Source organism: Rhinatrema bivittatum, chromosome 4 (assembly GCF_901001135.1).
Source record: "Rhinatrema bivittatum chromosome 4, aRhiBiv1.1, whole genome shotgun sequence".
In the NCBI taxonomy this organism is placed as follows: domain Eukaryota; kingdom Metazoa; phylum Chordata; class Amphibia; order Gymnophiona; family Rhinatrematidae; genus Rhinatrema; species Rhinatrema bivittatum.
Window position 1 is genome coordinate 162,921,168 of NC_042618.1, and position 19,126 is coordinate 162,940,293.

A 19,126-nucleotide genomic window follows, 5' to 3' on the forward strand; every position below is an offset into this window, starting at 1 on the left:
GTGGATATGTGTGCATTAGGAAAATGGGTGCTCAATATGAGCACTTTGTGTTGAGTATGTATCTTACTGTATTGGCCTGTTAGTTTCTACCTAAGGCAATGAAGGGTGATTTGCTCAGGGTCACAAGGAGCATCAGTGGAATTGAATCCTGATTCGCAGCCTGCTGTTCTATGCATTAGGCTACTCATTCTCACCATTTCTTCAATATTATATACTCTTCCACTTTACATTTGGTCTAGTCATTGTTGTACCAGTCCTGGGCCCAAGGGCCATGCTCCAGGGTTCACTTTGAAAGTGTGCAATAATGGATCCCAAATCTGTCTATTAGTTGTTAGCCTTGAGCATAATCATGACACTCCACCCCCCAGGGACTATGAACACTGCCTCTGAAGCATCCATGTCCACATCCAACCCAGGGAGTAGGAGGCCCAACTCAGGCTGGCCCAAACAACATTATTTTCAATACCCATGCATCAAACCCTTTCACCTCCCTTCTTTCTGCACAGGTTCATGTTCAACATCTTTAATGATAAAGGCTGCCACCTTGACCTCCCTCTCACAATACTTTACACATGATGAAGTTACCTTTCCATACTAGAGAAATGGAGCTTTAGTGGGGTGTATGATAGATACATTCATTATATGACAGAAACATTCAAATACCTCAAAGGTATACATGATACACCTGAAGCAAACCTTTTTCAGAGGAAAGAGGACTCTGAAATAAGAGATCATGATAAGAGACTTCAAGGAGGCAGACGGTGGAGCAACATCAGTGTTTTTCAATGAAAGGGTGGTTGGTTGATCACATTGGGACCTCAGCCTCCGGCACTAGATACAACACAATCTGCCATCACTGACTTTTACAACATTATTTTACCATTAGCATTTGTATGAGGGATATTCTCACCCCCATCCCTTCTAACTTTTAACTGGGTTTCTTCATTCCCTTGTTTATTTTTTTAAATAATTTTTATTTAGCTTTTTCCTAGCATATAGCAGACTCAGCACCAATGGGTATAGTGTACTCCTGATAGCAGTTGGAGACAGAGTCAGATTTCAATCTGACATCAGCCCTAGTACATATACCCCTGCAGGAAGTTCTGCTGTTCAGTATTTCTCCGTCTCCATAGCAGTTCGGGACTCTATACACGCTTGCACAGCGTTCAAGTATTCTAACCAAAGAAATCCAAAACAAAGAAGAAATCTTACCTCTACAGACTAGCCCCGTTCTCCTGCGGTGATACCTACGGGTCCCTCCCCCAGTTGAGAATTCCTGAGGTAATTTCCACGATCCCTCAGAGGTAGGCCTTGGTCCGGCAGCCGGTTCCCAACGGGTGCGGCTGAAAGACAGCGGGTGCAGCTTTGAGCACGGCGGTGAAGGTACCTTTCCCTCTCCTCCCACAGCTGGAGACCGCCCAGAACAAGACTGGGAAACGCGGAGACAAGATAAGGTAGAAAACTTCCTAAAAGACTCCGGTCTCCGAAGCTCGAATAGCTGCACAGATTGCCAGCCGGCGTCAGTGCTACCGGGTTGAGCAGCCCTGTCCGGGCTAGACCCAGTCAGATATGAGGGTCCTCCCACGTGGAGACACTCCGAGGTAGTCACCCTATTGCTCGCCACCCTGTCCGTCGATCCAATCCATGTGCACAGAGGCAAGCAGAGTGCAAAAATCACTTGTGCGCATATCGGCACGCACATAAGTGCCATGCGCACAGTGATGCGCACGAGGGTGCCAAGCGCACAGCCACATGATCAATTGTGCCGGGCGCATAAGTTAAATCTGTGCGCACAGCGGCGTACGCATCTTATTGAGCGCGCATCCGACCTATACGCACAACTTCGGCGCGGCCGGAGCGCATAACTAAGCCTCCTGGCGTACACTTGAACGCACAAACCGGGGGTTTCTGCAATTCTATGCACACAAGCCATGGCACCACCGGACAAGAAGCTCAAGGCTCAGGTCCTCTGCCCAGCATGCCACATAAGAGCTGCACAGGATGAAGAGGCCACAGATCTGTGTCTACAGTGCGAGGAGGCCCTGGGTGAACCAGGTCAAGGTCCTCCCCAGCCAGTACTGGGATCCGGATCCACCGACAGTACACCGGACCTCTCTACCCGCAGCGGGAGCCTTCTTCAAAAGGGGCTCACCAGGGATGCAGCGCCTTTAGACCCAGCATCTTTCTCCTGGGTAGAATTCTTCAAAGGCTTACATCCCTTTGTCCACATGCAACCGGCGCCTCCGATGACACAGCCACAGCCTCCCCCAGAGGACCCTAACATCCCGGGACCCTCTAAACCTAGAGAAGTGCCTCTCCCGCCCAAAAGCCCCAACACTGGGGACACGGACACCTCGAACGAGGATCAAGACTCCCTGGAGGAAGAGGAAATTCCCCCAGGAACAGAACCTTACTGAACCATGAGGCTGTTCTTCACCAAAGACAAACTATCAGACCTCGTGGCTCACAGCTTGAAAGTGCTCGCTAGCCCAGGTACAAGTCCCACAGTTTGTTTCAATAAAATATCATTTACAAAAAAAAAAAGACAGATCAGCTGCCCCATAAGATTAAAGAGTGGATGGGGTAGGGAGTATATCCCTCACCCCTGCACTGTAATTTTCATGAGAGCTCCAACTCCCCACTCCTCAATGCTGTAACCAGGTCACAGAATTTTAGAAAAGTAACTAGCTGGTCTCTGCCATATGAAAGGTTGAGAAACACGATTCTATACCATTTCTTTCAGCTCTATTACAGTAGCCTGTAAAATGGTGGCTCAAAGGATGGTCTGCTTAACATTCACTTGACTGGTATTCCTTTCAAGGGGCTCTCAGCAAAAATCAGGTTGTGGCTGAGGAAAACAACTGCATGTTTTCTCAGAGCAAGGTCAGAAGACCTGTCTGCTTTTGTTCCTCTGAAGGTTTTGGCAGGAGACTTTTCAGTCCACCTAATGGTCCCATTCCTTCTAGGTTGAAAGGGCCCAGGGAAGAAGTGATTCTGAAAGCAGAACCTGTCCCAGAGGGCAATCTTAATGAGAGGATGCCCCCTCCGGTGGGACCAAGATTCCTGCCCTTCCACCACATTTGGGCTGGATCCATTACAAATTATAGAGTATGAGGCAGGGGCATTTACACACAGCCCAATGCAATATTGGGCACTAAGTTTAGCATGCCACTGAACATGTGGTTGGACACGCGTTTTGGATGCGCTAGCCTTATGCCTGATGCCAGGGCCAGAGGAACCACTAGGCGAGCTAGGCCTGTGCCTAGGGCGCCGAGACTTAGGGGGTGCCGCGGCAGGCAGCAGAATTTTGAAAGGGCAAAAAGTGCCCTTTCAAAATTCTGCCAGCCTCCGACTCGCCTAGGTGGAGACCAAACGCCGAGAGTTAGGGGGCGCCATGGCAGGCAGACAGCTCCCGACTCGCCCTGCCACCCCGCAAGTGCCACCCTCCCGACACCCCCCTAGTGGTCCAGCAGAGATCCCGGGAGCGATCTGCTGCTCCCGGGGCTTCGGCTGCCACTAAGCAAAATGGCGCCGGCGGCCTTCAGCCCCTACCATGTGACAGGGGCTGAAGGCCACCGGCGCCATTTTGTTTAGTGGCAGCCGAAGCCCCGGGAGCGATCTGCCGCTCCCGGGATCTCCGCTGGACCACTAGGGGGGTGTCGGGAGCTGTCTGCCTGCCGCGGCGCCCCTAAGTCTCGGCGCCGATCTTCTTTCTGTGAGTGTGTGTGTGTATGTGAGAAAGAAATCTGCTAGTTTAAAAAAATGAAATATGATAATACATATACCTGAACTTTTGAAAAGTTGGATGAAAGATGAAATTACTGAATTTTAAGCATTCCTCTTCTGGAAAATAAAATTTAACTTAAAGTGAGTAGAGACAAATACTAAAGCAAAAAAAATTAAAGTATTTAAAATGTTCATCTCAGCAAAATCACAAATTTAAGATACTGATGCCAGGTGGGGTTTGGTGTTTGTTTTTTTAAGCATAATTTAAGTATGAAGACTAGAATAGAATCTGAAACTGTTTTGCTTTTTTTTAAGCCTTTAGAAAATGTATATTTTTAAATGACTAAGACTGAAATCTTCCCATTTAAAAGGGAAGCCGACTAAGGATGTCTTTCTGTTCCATATCTCTCACATGAATAATCATACGACTGATAGTTTGAAGAAAGACACTTGCTTTATTGTCTGAAAGTGTAAAACAAGAGAAGCTGTATGGTGTGGGTGGCTGTCCCTTGGGAGGACAGAACCTGAAGGAAGGGTGTCATTTCGCCTTTTGTTAGGAATGTGGTTTTCTTATTTAGCGGTTGGGAGCATCACTTTCACTTTTAGTAAAAGTGAAAAATGCTGCAAGTCTGAAAGCAAGGTGCTTCTGTGAGAGTGTAATGTGTATGTGAGACAGGGAGGGTGCTTCTGTATGTGTGGTGCATATGTGAGTCAGGGAGGGTGCTTCTGTGCGTCAATGTGTGTGTGCGAGAGAGATGGAGCATGTTTTTGGCTGGCTTGTGGCTGTGAGAGAGGGCATGTGTGTGATTGAGCCTGTTTGTAAGTGAAATAGAGCATGTGTGTGATTGAAAGCCTGTGTGTAAGTAAGAGAGAGCATTGTGTGATTGAGAGAGACTGGCCAGAGAGGTGACGTGTGTATGTGTGAGAGACTGATCAGGGAGATGACTGGTTTGTGAGAGAGAGAGAGACTGGTTGGGGAGATGATTGGTGTGTGAGAGACAGAAACTGGTCCTGAGGGTGTGACTGGTGTGTGTGTGCGAGAGAGAAGAGACTGGTTGTGGTCCCTAAGGAAGAGGACTGTGAGGAAGCTTCAGCAGCTACTGCTGTTTCTGGTATGGCCTGCAAGGGAAAGGAGTAGGAGAACTGCTGGAGAGGGTAAGTAAAAGTGGCTTTTTAAATTCATTTTTCTTGATTGACTACCATTTTAATTATTGAGTAGTATGTGATGTGTCTGCTGTTTGAAATATTTTATTGGTGTTTGGTAAAGCTTTCAAAATTTGCATGAGTCTTTAATTATTGGATATTCTATTCATCAGCTGTTTTAAAATTATTTTATTTGTATGATTTTATAATTATGATTAATGATTTATAAATCTATTTTATTGATTTGTTTCATGAGGAATGTTGAGATTACTTACCTGATAATCTCCTTTTCCTTACTGTAGACAGATGGACTCAGAACGAATGGGTATAGTATGCTCGTGCTAGCAGTTGGAGACTGATCTGACGTCAGCACGGGTATATATACCCCCACAGGAAGCGTAGCAACTTAGTAACCTTCCTTGCAAAAGCTGTTATGGATGTGTGTACTGACGCTCAGTGAAATAGTGGAAATAGGATTCCCCTGACCGATTGATAGTAGCTGGAGACCGCCAGCATTCCCAACCGGAAGGCGTTGACACCTGGTAGAGCGTACGCTCTTATGTAAACAAACGACATGGCTTACCTTGAATCGGTGAAACCCATGTACACAGGCAGCTGGGCGGGATGCTGAGTCCATCTGTCTACACTAAAGAAAAGGAGATTATGGAGACGGGTGACGTCACGAACCTGAATGGCGGCTTGAGCCAGCTGCTCCAAAGTGCCTAACGCTATCATTGCAGAGAATCGAGCTCCATCCGTTCTTCCTTGCCTCTAAGTGCGCACATCGGTATTTTAGTACGTCCCCGACATGACGACCAAACGTAAAGGACCCGATTTGAGACAGTTTACATATGCGAAGGGGAAAGAAGAAGTGGGGCCTTCTGACGCCCATGATCCACCGGCCGACCCCGTCGAGGAGATGGAGGAAGGCGCGAATTCCGAAGCGGAGGTGGGCCAAACAGAGAATACTATGCCCACTCGAGACGAATTTCGCCGCTGGTTCCAAGATCTTCGCCAGGATATGAAGGCTAATAAACGGGAGATGATGGCGCAAATGTCGGAACTACGGGAGGATATGGCGGCCATAGGCCGGCGGGTGGATGACTGCGATATACGTTTGGAGGGCCAAGAAATACGCTTAGATCAGCTACAGGAGGTGGAAGCCTCTCTGAATAAGAAATGTGTTGAAGTTTCGGCGAAACTGGAAGATCTCGAGAATAGAAGCCGCAGATGTAATCTGCGGTTTCGAGGCATCCCAGAGACTGAGCTTTATGCTGATTGCACAGCGGTAGTGCGCTCCCTCTGTAAGTTTTTTCTTACACCCGACCCAGCTGGGGAATCTTCGGCAGCAGAATCAGACATTGAGATTGAAAGAGCCCATCGTACCCTGGGTCCTCGCGGCAACAATCAGCCGCGTGATATTATAGCCTGCTTTCTGCGATTTCCCATCAAGGAGAGGATCTTGGCAGCGGCCCGACGACAGCAATCGTGGCAGTGGGAGTCGAACCAGATAGCGGTGTTTGCCGATATTTCTTCTATCACCTTGAAAAAAAGGCAAGAATACCAACCTGTTACGTCTGTGCTTCGGCGGGAGAAAATTCGCTATCGGTGGTTGTTTCCGGGGGGTATAGCGGTCACCATCCAAGGAGTTACCTCTAAGGCCCTCAGTGTCACGGAGGCGGCAGCCATCTTGACGTCTGCAGGATTTCCAGTTACCATCTCAGCGCCGCAGCCCCAGCATACGAGGCCAGAAATCAGAAGATGGCAGCGAGTGGAGCATGGAGGCCGACGGCTACGCCGGAATGCCAGCGGGCAGCGTCGGAGAAGACCCGTGAAGGGACATGATGTACTTTTTTATAATAGATTTGTTGAGGACTTCCCTTAGAGTTGCTTTTTCGGGGAGTGTGGATGGAGGAGCAGCGCTTGCTGAGCGCTGTTCGTTTGAATAGTCTGGGTTAAAGAGATGCGTCTTGCATTGGGGGACTAAGTTTGATTGTTCTCATTTGAGTATGTTTATAGCCAGCTCGGTTCAATCACAGTTTAAGGTGAATGGCACTGGAGCGGCGGAGGGCTGCCACAGGGACTTCCCTGATCTCCTCTGCCTCGGCAGACGCGCCATGCGACTAGGGCGCATATTTCTATGGGGGGACAGTGGGATCTACGGAACGATAGGATAACCATACTGTATGGCACATGCAGGTTTGATGCTGGAAATGGGGAGCTTCTGCTAAGGTGGAGTGGATGGGAGAAATGGGACATTTTGGGATTCTGGCTAGGGGCACATGCTATTCTTGGGACTCTTGTAGCTAGTAATACCTCTTTATGATGGCGGTTCATATATATTCTCTTAATGTTAAAGGGCTTCACACCCCAAGAAAACGGCATCTCCTCCGACAGGATATTAAATCCCTGGGTGCCCAGATAATATGTCTTCAAGAGACTCATTTAACTAAACGATATGAGCATTTATTACACTGGCCAGAGTTCCCCCATAGGGTGTTTTCCGTGGCCAGGCCGAAGGCGAAATATACAGGAGTATGTGTTCTTTTTTGTAGAGGGGAGGATTATGTTATACGCAAACAAATTAGTGATGAGAATGGGCGCTATGTGCTTGTAGTTTTTGTTTATCAGGGAATCACTTATACACTATTGACTGTCTACGCACCTAATGACCACCAGAAGGATTTTTACTCTAAGCTTGATGAATTACTAGACAAGGAGGGGGAGGGACTACCAATAGTGGTGGGCGATTTTAATTTGACCCTTGATCCCCTCTTGGACACGTCTAAGGGGTGTCAGGAAGGTTCCCGCTCTCATAGAAAGCGGTTGAAGTCCCTTATAAACACTTGGCAGTTGGTGGATCCCTGGAGACAACAGAATCCTACGGGACGAGAATATACCTTTTTCTCTGCCTCTCACCAATCGTACTCCCGTATTGATTTTTTTTTGATTGACTCCCAACTGGTGGACAGAATTGTGGATGTCGATGTCCAGGCCATTACGTGGTCCGATCATGCCTCTATCACTTTAAAGTTAAGGGGTCACTGCGCAACCTCCGGTAGTAAAACCTGGAAGTTTAATGATACCTTATTGAGGGACGATACATTTCGTCAACAGCTAATTGCTGATATCCAGGAGTATATGGAGAATAATGAAGGGACGCCCACCTTGATATGGGATTGCCTTAAAGCAGTCTTGAGAGGCAAATGTATATCCCAGGGTGCATATGTGAAACGTTCTAAATTAGCACACCTCAAGATGCTTCTTCAGAAGATTGAGGCTCTGGCAAAAGACCACAAAACTACGCTTTCGGGGGCTACCTATTCTTCTTTGCAGCAGGCCCGAATGGAATTGAACACGCTGGCCTCGGCTGAGCTGACAGACAAACTACGAATGTTGAATCTAGAAAGATATGCATGGGGAAATAGGTCCGGGAAACTACTGGCCAGATATTTACGGCGTAGGCAGACCCAGAATCAGATTTTGGGTATTAAAGCGGTAGGGGGTGATTTGTTAACTTCTCCCCCGGATATTCGTCGTCGCTTCCAGGAATTTTATGGCGCCTTGTATTCAGCTGAAACACATATTACTGCTAATCAGATTCAGGGCTATCTGGATCAGGTCACTCTCCCTAGTTTAACGACCGAGGAGCGGCACATGCTAGATCAGGAGATCTCTACCCTGGAAATACAGTGGGCTATTAAAGATCTCAAGGTTAATAAGGCACCAGGCCTTGATGGCTATACACCTCTTTTTTACAAAACCTTTGCTGACTCCTTAACCCCTTTGCTTGGGGAGTTATTTAACTGTTTGCGAGGGGGGGATCCCTTACGGCCAGGCTCTAATGAAGCCGGAATCACCATCCTTGGGAAACCCGGGAGAGACCTCACTCAATGTGGCTCTTATCGGCCAATCTCCCTTCTCAATATTGACCTCAAACTTTTAGCTAAAATTATGGCAAACAGGATGAATAGAGTCATGGGGAAGTTAGTGCATTCCGATCAAGCTGGGTTCATTCCTGGCAGAATGGCCGCGGACAATATTCATAAAATCGTAGATTTAATTGGGTGGGCCAGGAGGGGGGGGGTGCCAATGGTCTTGCTCTCTGTGGACGCAGAGAAGGCCTTCGACATGGTGCATTGGCCGTTCTTATTTCAGACTTTACGTACCATGAACTTTGGAGATAAATTTTTAACTTGGCTACGGTTATTATATACCAACCCCTTGGCTCGTGTAAAGGTTAATGGCACTTACTCTGATGCCTTTGCAATTCAGCGGGGTACTCGACAAGGCTGCCCCCTGTCACCTTTACTATTCGCCTTGTTTTTAGAACCATTGGCTAATATGGTGCGTATCGCCCCGGGGATCAGTGGGGTGGAGATAGGAGATAGGTCTTATAAAATGTCCTTGTTTGCGGACGACATTTTGTTTACTCTGACCAAGCCGGCCTCGTCGTTACAGGGAGCTTTAGATGCATTACATAACTTTGGGGCGGTGTCTGGATTTAAGCTTGATGTAGACAAGTCCGAGATTCTTAAAATTACTCTACCCTCCTTGGAGCTGTCGGCTCTCAAGCAGCAGTTTCAGTTCCGATGGGCATCTTCCAAAATCAAATATCTGGGTGTCTACATTAGTAAAGATCCAGGGGAGCTATTTCAGCTGAATTACCCACCCCTCATTCGTACAATTTTTGATGATCTAGATCGATGGTCCGAACTATATCTCTCCTGGACGGGGAGAATAGCGTCGGTTAAAATGAATGTGCTTCCCCGACTTGGCTATTTATTTCAGGCGCTTCCTATTCCTATCCCTGATGTGATAATTAACAGCTGGCAGAAGCGTATCTTTTCATATATATGGAAACGTCGCCCTCCCCGGGTTTCTAGAATGATTCTGTACCGACCTCGCCTGAGGGGGGGGTTGGGAGTCCCAAATTTGAGGTGGTACCTAGTAGCCTCCCAATTAAGAGCATTGTTTGATTGGCATAGGCTAAAAGAGCAGAAGCAATGGGCAGTAATTGCTCAAGAGAGGGCGGGCGGAACCTCTCTTCGTTCCCTATTATGGCAGCCTAAAAATACGCGTCTCCCCTTGGACCAGGCTTCAGCTTCCACCACACATGTACTCTTGCTTTGGGATAAGTGGAAGGTATCGTTGACTGGGTCCAGACGTTATTATTATAGTTCCAGCTTTCAAATGAACTCTAAGTTTCCAGCAGGTCAGATATCCAGCACTTTTGGTAACTGGAATGCGAAGGGGATTCACAGCTTGGGCCAATTATGGGGCTTGGAGGGCCTCCTTCCATTCACAACTTTACAGGAGAGGTATGGATTACCTTCGGGTGATGTATTCCTCTATCTTCAACTTCGGCATTTCCTTCAGGCGGAGAGGGTGGGGAGTGACCTAGCCCTGGGGAAAACCCAGTTTGAATCCTGGTGTGATCAAGCAGATACCTTGAGGAAAGCAATCTCGCAGGTCTATAACTATCTCAATAAGGATCCTAAAATTAAACCTCCATACATGCAGGCCTGGGAGAGCGATTTGGCACGATCCATGTCAGATGAGACATGGGATCAGATTTTTGCTTGCACAAAAAAAGGTCTTCCCTACTCGCAGTTGATGGAGAACAGGTACAAGATACTACTCCGTTGGTATTATACACCTGCTAGGATACACAAGTTTAAATCTAATTATGATATTCGCTGCTGGAAGGGGTGTGGGAACGACGGCACTTTCTACCATATGTGGTGGACCTGCCCATATGTCACACAATTTTGGACTGCTTTGACCTCCTTCCTTAGAGAGATACTGGGGAGTGAGTTAGTGCTTACCCCTGAACAGGTGTTACTGAATATGCCGTGGGACTTGCCAGTACTACAGGGAAAGCTGGTTACTTATGTTGTCTCAGCTGCTAAATGCCAGATCGCCTTAGAGTGGAAATTGCCAGGCCCTATTGCTTTTGAGAAAATTCATGGTCGCTTGCAGATTCTTAGTACGCTGCATGCTTGTGTGGGATCCTTCAGGGCCAGTGAGACGGCCTTGTCCCGGAGGGTATGGCAGCCGTATAAGGATTGGCGAGTGCGAAAGGGCCTCTGACCCTCTTGCTCTCCTCTCAATCAGCATAACCGATAGCTAAGCCAGTGCCCCTTTACACATGGTTTCCTCATGGGTTCTCAATAGGTGGTAGGGTGGGAGGGGATATTGCAGATAAGAGAGTCGTTGCACATTGCTCTGTTATTGGAACGATGTATATTGTTCGGACACTTTGACTTTATTGTTCATGGCTGTTTTCGTTCATGCTATCTATGTGTGTATTTTGCACGCTTTCAATAAAAAACTTTAATTACAAAAAAGAAAAGGAGATTATCAGGTAAGTAATCTCAACATTTCCTGGCGTGTAGCCAGATGGACTCAGAACGAATGGGATGTACAAAAGCTTTACTCCCAGCCTGGGCGGGAGGCTGCCTGAGGACCATGTAATACCGCCCTCGCAAATGCTGTGTCCTCCCTGGCCTGGACATCCAGACGGTAGAATCTGAAGAAGGTATGGAGGGAGGACCATGTCGCCGCTTTACATATTTCTGCAGGCGACAGCATCCTGGATTCTGCCCAGGATGCCGCTTGTGCTCTGGTAGAATGAGCCTTGACCTGTAGAGGCGGAGACTTCCCAGCCTCCACGTAAGCTGCTCGGATAACTTCTTTAATCCAGCGGGCGATGGTGGGCCGCGAGGCCGCTTCCCCTTGTTTCTTACCGCTGTGCAGGACGAACAGATGGTCCCGTCTTTCGTATCTCTTGTGTCACTTCCAGATATCTGGGCAGCAATCTGCCAATGTCGAGATGGCGTAATAAACGCCCTTCTTCAGATTTCTTCAAACCCGCCGTGGTAGGCAAGGATATGGTTTGGTTAAGATGAAACTGTGAAACCACTTTAGGTAAAAAGGAGGGAACTGTACAAAGATGGATAGCCTCAGGAGTGATTCCGAGAAATGGATCACGGCAGGACAGTGCTTGCAGCTCTGAGATGCGGCGTGATGAACATACAGCCAGCAAGAACACCATCTTCAAAGTGAGAGAACGGAGAGACAGGCCCCGAAGGGGTCTGAAGGTGGATCCCGCGAGGAAATCCAAAACAAGGTTGAGGTTCCATAAGGGCACAGGCCACTTCAGTGGCGGACGAATATGCTTGACTCCTTTCAGGAAGCGAGAAACATCTGGGTGCTTGGCAATGGTCTTGCCATCCCTCCTGGGACCGTAGCAAGACAGCGCAGCCACCTGAACCTTGATGGAGCTGAGGGAGAGACCCTTCTGAAGTCCATCTTGCAGGAAATCCAACACAATAGGGATTGTGGTCGCATGTGGATTGGTGCCATGAGTGTCGCACCATGCTTCAAATACTCTCCAGATCCTTACGTAGATGAGGGATGTGGAAAACTTGCGAGCTTGGAGGAGTGTATCTATCACGGGTTCCGAATAACCTCTTTTCTTCAGTCTAGCCCTCTCAATGGCCAGACCATAAGAGAGAATTGAGCCGGATCCTCGTGAAGGATGGGACCTTGACGTAGAAGGTCCCTGAGAGGAGGCAGGGGGAGAGGCTCCCCTGCCAGTAGTCTTCTCATGTCCGCGTACCAGGGTCTTCTTGGCCAGTCTGGTGCCACTAGAAGAACTAGGCCCCAGTGTTTCTGAATCTTGTGGATGATGGCACCCAGCAGAGGCCACGGAGGAAAGGCATATAGCAGAGTCCCTGGAGGCCATGGCTGAACCAGGGCATTGATTCCGTGTGAGAATGGGTCGCGCTTGCAGCTGAAGTATCTGGGTACTTGAGCATTGGACTTGTCCGCCAGTAAAATCCATGTCCGGAATCCCCCAGTGATCCACAATCATCTGGAAGGCTGTGGGTGACAGCTGCCACTCTCCCGGATTTAGGCTTTCTCTGCTGAGGAAGTCTGCCGTGGTGTTGTCCTTCCTGGCAATGTGGACGGCGGAGATGTCCTGAAGATTCGCCTCTGCCCAAGCCATGAGTGGGGCGATCTCCAGAGATACTTGTTGGCTTCTGGTTCCGCCCTGACGGTTGATGTATGCCACTGTGGTGGCGTTGTCGGACATCACTCTGACTGCTCTGTTCTTCAGTCTGTGAGCAAATCGAAGGCATGCCAATCGGACTGCCCGAGCCTCTAGACGGTTGATGTTCCACGCTGACTCTTCTCTGTTCCACCGCCCTTGTGCGGTAAGTCCTTCGCAGTGTGCTCCCCAGCCGCTCAGGCTGGCATCTGTGGTGAGCAGAGTCCACGTGGGGGAGGACATCTTCGACCCCCTGCTCATGTGGTTGGACTGCAACCCCCACCGTAACTGGGTCCGTACTCTGGCCGGCAGAGGTAGGTGCGTGGAATAGTTCCGAAGACAGGGGCTCCAGCGAGAGAGCAGGGAGTGTTGCAGAGGTCTCATATGGGCCCTTGCCCAAGGTACCACTTCCAGGGTGGATGCCATGAGACCGAGAACCTGCAGATAATCCCAAGCTATGGGCCGACTGGCTCCCATCAAGTACTGGATACTAGAGATGTGAATCGTGTCCTCGATCGTCTTAACGATCGATTTCGGCTGGGAGGGGGAGGGAATCGTAATGTTGCCGTTTGGGGGGGTAAAATATCGTGAAAAATCGTAAAATCGTGAGCCGGCACATTAAAAGCCCCTAAAACCCACCCCGACCCTTTAAATTAAATCTCCCACCCTCCCGAACCCCCCCCCAAATGACTTAAATAACCTGGGTGTCCAGCGGCGGTCCGGAACGGCAGCGGTCCGGAACGGGCTCCTGCTATTGAATCTTGTTGTCTTCAGCCGGCGCCATTTTCCAAAATGGCGCCGAAAAATGGCGGCGGCCATAGACCAACACGATTCCACGGCAGGAGGTCCTTCCGGACCCCCGCTGGACTTTTGGCAAGTCTTGTGGGGGTCAGGAGGCCCCCCCCAAGCTGGCCAAAAGTTCCTGGAGGTCCAGCGGGGGTCAGGGAGCGATTTCCCGCCGCGAATCGTTTTCCGTACGGAAAATGGCGCCGGCAGGAGATCGACTGCAGGAGGTCGTTCAGCGAGGGTTCCGGCGCCTCGCTGAACGACCTCCTGCAGTCGATCTCCTGCCGGCGCCATTTTCCGTACGGAAAATGATTCGCGGCGGGAAATCGCTCCCTGACCCCCGCTGGACCTCCAGGAACTTTTGGCCAGCTTGGGGGGGGCCTCCTGACCCCCACAAGACTTGCCAAAAGTCCAGCGGGGGTCCGGAAGGACCTCCTGCCGTGGAATCGTGTTGGTCTATGGCCGCCGCCATTTTTCGGCGCCATTTTGGAAAATGGCGCCGGCTGAAGACAACAAGATTCAATAGCAGGAGCCCGTTCCGGACCGCTGCCGTTCCGGACCGCCGCTGGACACCCAGGTTATTTAAGTCATTGGGGGGGGGGGGTTCGGGAGGGTGGGGGATTTAATTTAAAGGGTCGGGGGTGGGTTTTAGGGGGTTTTAGTGTGCCGGCTCACGATTCTAACGATTTATAACGATAAATCGTTAGAATCTCTATTGTATTGTGTTCCATAACGGTTTAAGACGATATTAAAATTATCGGACGATAATTTTAATCGTCGAAAAACGATTCACATCCCTACTGGATACGCGTCTGAAGTTTCAACCTTCTCTTGGTAGTGAGACTGACTGTGTCTGCCTGGGTGTCGAACTGTACTCCCAGGTATTCCGTGACTGGGAAGGCTGTAGGCAACTCTTGCTGAGGTTGATTACCCAGCCCAAGCTTTCCAGAAGGGCGATCACTCTGTCGGTTGTCCGATGGCTCTCCTCCCGTGATTTCGCCCTGATCAGCCAGTCGTCTAGGTAGGGATGGACCAGAATTCCTTCCCGTCTGAGTGCCGCTGCTACCACTACGACCACCTTGGTGAAGGTCCGCGGTGACGTGGCCAACCCGAAGGGCAGAGCCCGGAATTGGAAGTGACATCCTAGAACCTTGAAGCGTAGGTAGCGCTGATGATCCGGATGGATCGGGATATGCAGGTAGGCTTCCGACAAGTCTAAGGCCGTGAGGAATTCTCCTGGCTGTACTGCGGTCTTGACGGAGCGCAGAGTTTCCATGCGAAACCTCGGGACCCTTAAGTATCGATTGACTGATTTGAGGTCCAGTACGGGCCGAAAGGTGCCCCCTTTCTTGGGTACCATGAAATAAATGGAATAGTGTCCAGAATTCACTTCCCAGGCAGGTACTGGGATGATGGCTTTCAAGGACAGGAGCCTCGCCAGGGTAGCTTCCTCCGTCCCCCAGATGAATCGGCGGATTCTCATTGTGAGGCGCGGCTGGGACCTGAGCCTGGGCCTGCTCCCCTCTTGCGCTGCTTGGTCCGAAAGGACTGATTCTGGGCCTGAGGACGTGGTGCCTGGTAGCGACTCCTGTAGGGAATGAAGCGCTGGGAGCTTCTACCCCTGGAGGGCCTTGGAAAGGCGCGCTGGCCCCTTCTGAACCGATCTTCCAGCAGTCGAGGTACTGGAGAGGCGCCCCATGTGCTGGCCAGTTTATCAAGGTTGCTGCCAGACAGGAAAGAGCCCTTAAAGGGCAATCTGGTGAGGCGTGTCTTGGAAGGCGCATCGGCTGACCATTTCCGGATCCACAGCTGCCTCCTGGCGGCTACGGAGGATGAAATCCCCTTAGCTGTTGTCCGGACCAGGTCTGATGCAGCATCCGTGAGGAACGAAAGAGCTGACTCCATGTCAGCTGCTGGAGCGTTATTCCTAACCTGTGACAAACAGGCACGCGTCACCACTGTGCAGCAGGTTGTGATCCGCAAAGATAGAGCCGCCACGTCAAAGGTCTGTTTCAGGATGGCGTCCAGTCGCCGGTCATGAGGCTCCTTGAGGGCCGCCCCCCCTTCAACTGGAATGGTAGTGCGCTTGACCACAGCGCTAATCAAGGCGTCCACCTGAGGGCACGCCAGCAGCTCCTGGATGGCCGGTGCCAGGGGGTACATGCCCGTTAGGGCCCGACCCCCTTTGAATGAGGCCGCTGGTGCAGCCCATTCTAAATCTATCAGTTGTTGTGCTGCTGGCAGGAATGGAAAATGGCGGGCTGTAGGATGAAGGCCTTCCAGCAGAGGGTACTGTAGCGCTGGGACCTGTAATATCCAACTCCGCCAGGCACTGAGACACCAGGTCGGAGAGATCCTCTTTAGGGAAGAACCGCCTCATGGTTCTATATGGCTCAATCCCTGAGGGAAGTTCCCCCTCGTCCGGGAGTTCGGACTCGTCCGGTGAAACCTCCTGGTCCGACTGATCCGGACTGTCCAGCGGCGGGAGGTCCCGCTCACGATAAGGGCGTGAAGGTCCAGGAACAGGATCCGCTGGAGCCGCAACTGCAGCAGCAGCCACAGCAGGAACAGCAGAAACCGCAGGGCCTGGACGGGAAGCCGTTTGCATCTGTACAAGGCATGAATCACCTTAAAGAGATCCACCCAGGAAATTGAAGCGGTCTTTAATCGCCGGGGTACAAGATCCCCCGGGATTCCAGATTGGTCGAGACTGCCCGCTAAATCCGGGGTAGCCCCTGGGGAACTGTCAGCGAATCGTGGCTGAGACTGGTCCTGGCCCGAGGGTCCTACAGCCTCCTCACATTGGGCACATAGGGAGTCTGGCTCTTCACTGTGCGTGGCTCAAAGCTGGCATGCGGAGCAGAGGCCAAGGGGTTTAATGCCGGAGGCAGGAGGCGCCCCCGCTGAAGATGCTGAGGCGTTCTGTTCCATTGAAAAGTATGCGCTTAATGATATGCGGCAGCAGTATACGCTTAACACAACAGGCGCCCACTAATATGCGGCAGCAGTATACGCTTAACAGAACAGGCGCTCAATAATATGCGGCAGCAATATACGCTTAACAGAACAGGCGCTCAATAATATGCGGCAGCAATATACGCCCAATGATATCCAATATGCTCACAGCAATGGGCGGCTAGCAATATACACTCAATAATATGCAATATGCTCTTAGCAAGATGCAGCTTAGCAATGTACGCTGAACAATAAGCAATGTGCTCTCAGCAATAGGCGGCTTAGCAATGTACGCTGAACAGGAAGCAATGTGCTCTCAGCAATATGCGGCTTAGCAATATACTCTCAATGATATGCAATATGCGCTCAGCAATGTGCGGCTTAGCAATATACGCTCAATGATATGCAATATGCTCTCAGCAATGGGTGGCTTAGCAATATACGCTCAATGCTATGCAATATGCTCTCAGCAATATGCGGCTTAGTCATAGACATGCGCCTATCACAGGCGCTCAATACCTGAACAAGGCCACAAAATGGCGCCCTCCACGGCGTGCCACGCCGCCGATCCTTGATTCCTCGGAGACCAAAAGTAAGAGATGTACGCCTTACCTGATCCTCGGCGCTTCCCGGCTGGAACCCGGGCGGTCTCTAGCTGCGGGGGGAGAGGGCAAGTACCTTTACCGCTGCGTTTGAGGATATGCACCCGCTGCCTCGTCCACGCCGGGACCGAGGCGCCTCGCTCGCCACGCTCGAGCCTCGCCCGGGGGCTACGTCCCTGCCGCGATTCGGCCACCGGACCGAGGCCTTAAAACCTCTGGGGGATCACGGAAATCACCCCGGGAAACTCAACTGGGGGAGGGACCTTAGGGTATCACCGCAGGAGTGTGGGGCTCGTGCTGTAGAAATGTAGAAAAAAGAAAGTAGAAAGTAGATTTGGAAACACGCTCAGCGAGCGTGCAGGCTCTCCAAACTGCTTTGGAGACGGAAATTACTAAGTTGCTACGCTTCCTGTGGGGGTATATATACCCGTGCTGACGTCAGATCCGTATCCAACTGCTAGCACGAGCACACTATACCCATTCGTTCTGAGTCCATCTGGCTACACGCCAGGAAATGATGAAATTTTTGTTTTTCCATTGTTACACTGTATAGAGTCTGGCGTGATGCGTTTTACAGTTCAGTTTTTGTCAGCACATTTCTATTTATACTTTATGTGGCTTTACTCTGTATTTGGTGAGGGTTTGTGTTCTGCATGCAAAGACTGAGATGAAGCATTCTTTTAGCATGTGGTTTCTCTGTAGGGATCTGTAGTAGCTTGGCCTGCTCTGTTTTCCTCATAGGAGGTGTATTGATATTTTAGATTCTGGTGTAATATTTGTGGTATTCTTTTTCATAGGTAGGGTTGTTATTCTTTGTGTGTTGGCAAATAGTACTGTGTTGATACAGGAGGACCATGCCGAAATATATCACAATAGGTATGATGCCATATGAATTCCAAGATGCAAAGTTTTCTTGTTGGCATCTCAACAGTGCATGAAATTATCACAACAACTTGTATATTAATTTTACTTCAGAATGTCATTTTTAATGTAAAATATGTTATAAATGCATAATTTAAAATTGTGTATGGGGAGGGGGCGCCAGACTATAAGGTTTTCCTAGGGTGCCTAATACCCTTGCACCGGCCCTGCCTGATGCGATACTGAGATTAGTGCGTCCAAAATGTGCTTCCAAACCAGCACGTAGCTAATAGCGTTCAGTGTATCGATGCTGGATGTGCATGTTTTTATGCTCAAAATTAACACCAGCCTCGGAGCTGGAGTTAAGTTTTGAGGCGCCCCAACCAATGCATAGTAAAGCAAAACCAATGCTTTTCTATGATTCCTCTGACTTAACATTGTCGTTTTCGTAACCTGCGCACAGCCACATTTCCTGGGTGCTTGATGCCATGGACGCGCTAGGGATGCACAATTTATCCCTAGTGCATCTTTTTTAGTGTGGCGGTTCATTTGCCTATTGCATCAAGCAGCCAGGAGATGTGATTTTGCACACATTAAAAAAAAAAGTGTGTCCACTTTGGATGCACGGCAGTATTGCTTTGGTCTGTAAGAATTTCCTTGTCTCATAGTTCCCAGGGACTAGGAAAAGGCCAAAGCATTGCTAGACTCTTGTGAAACAGCTTCTCATCAGACCAGCCTAATTGTAATGTGTGTACTGCCATGGGAATTTAGGTTCAATTCCTATACCAAAGTTCCTTAGGGAATAACTAATTTTACGGATGATCTGACATTTAAATTAGGTAACATGTGACTTAAGTTCATATAAAGGAGCCTCTTATCTGCCTTTGTGGAGGTAGATAAGAGTTTTATTATAGCAGCCCAAAAAGCTAAAAATATCCTCTGTATATAAACTGTTGTAAGTTTGGTTTAACAGAGCAAATCACTTTTGCTGCAATGA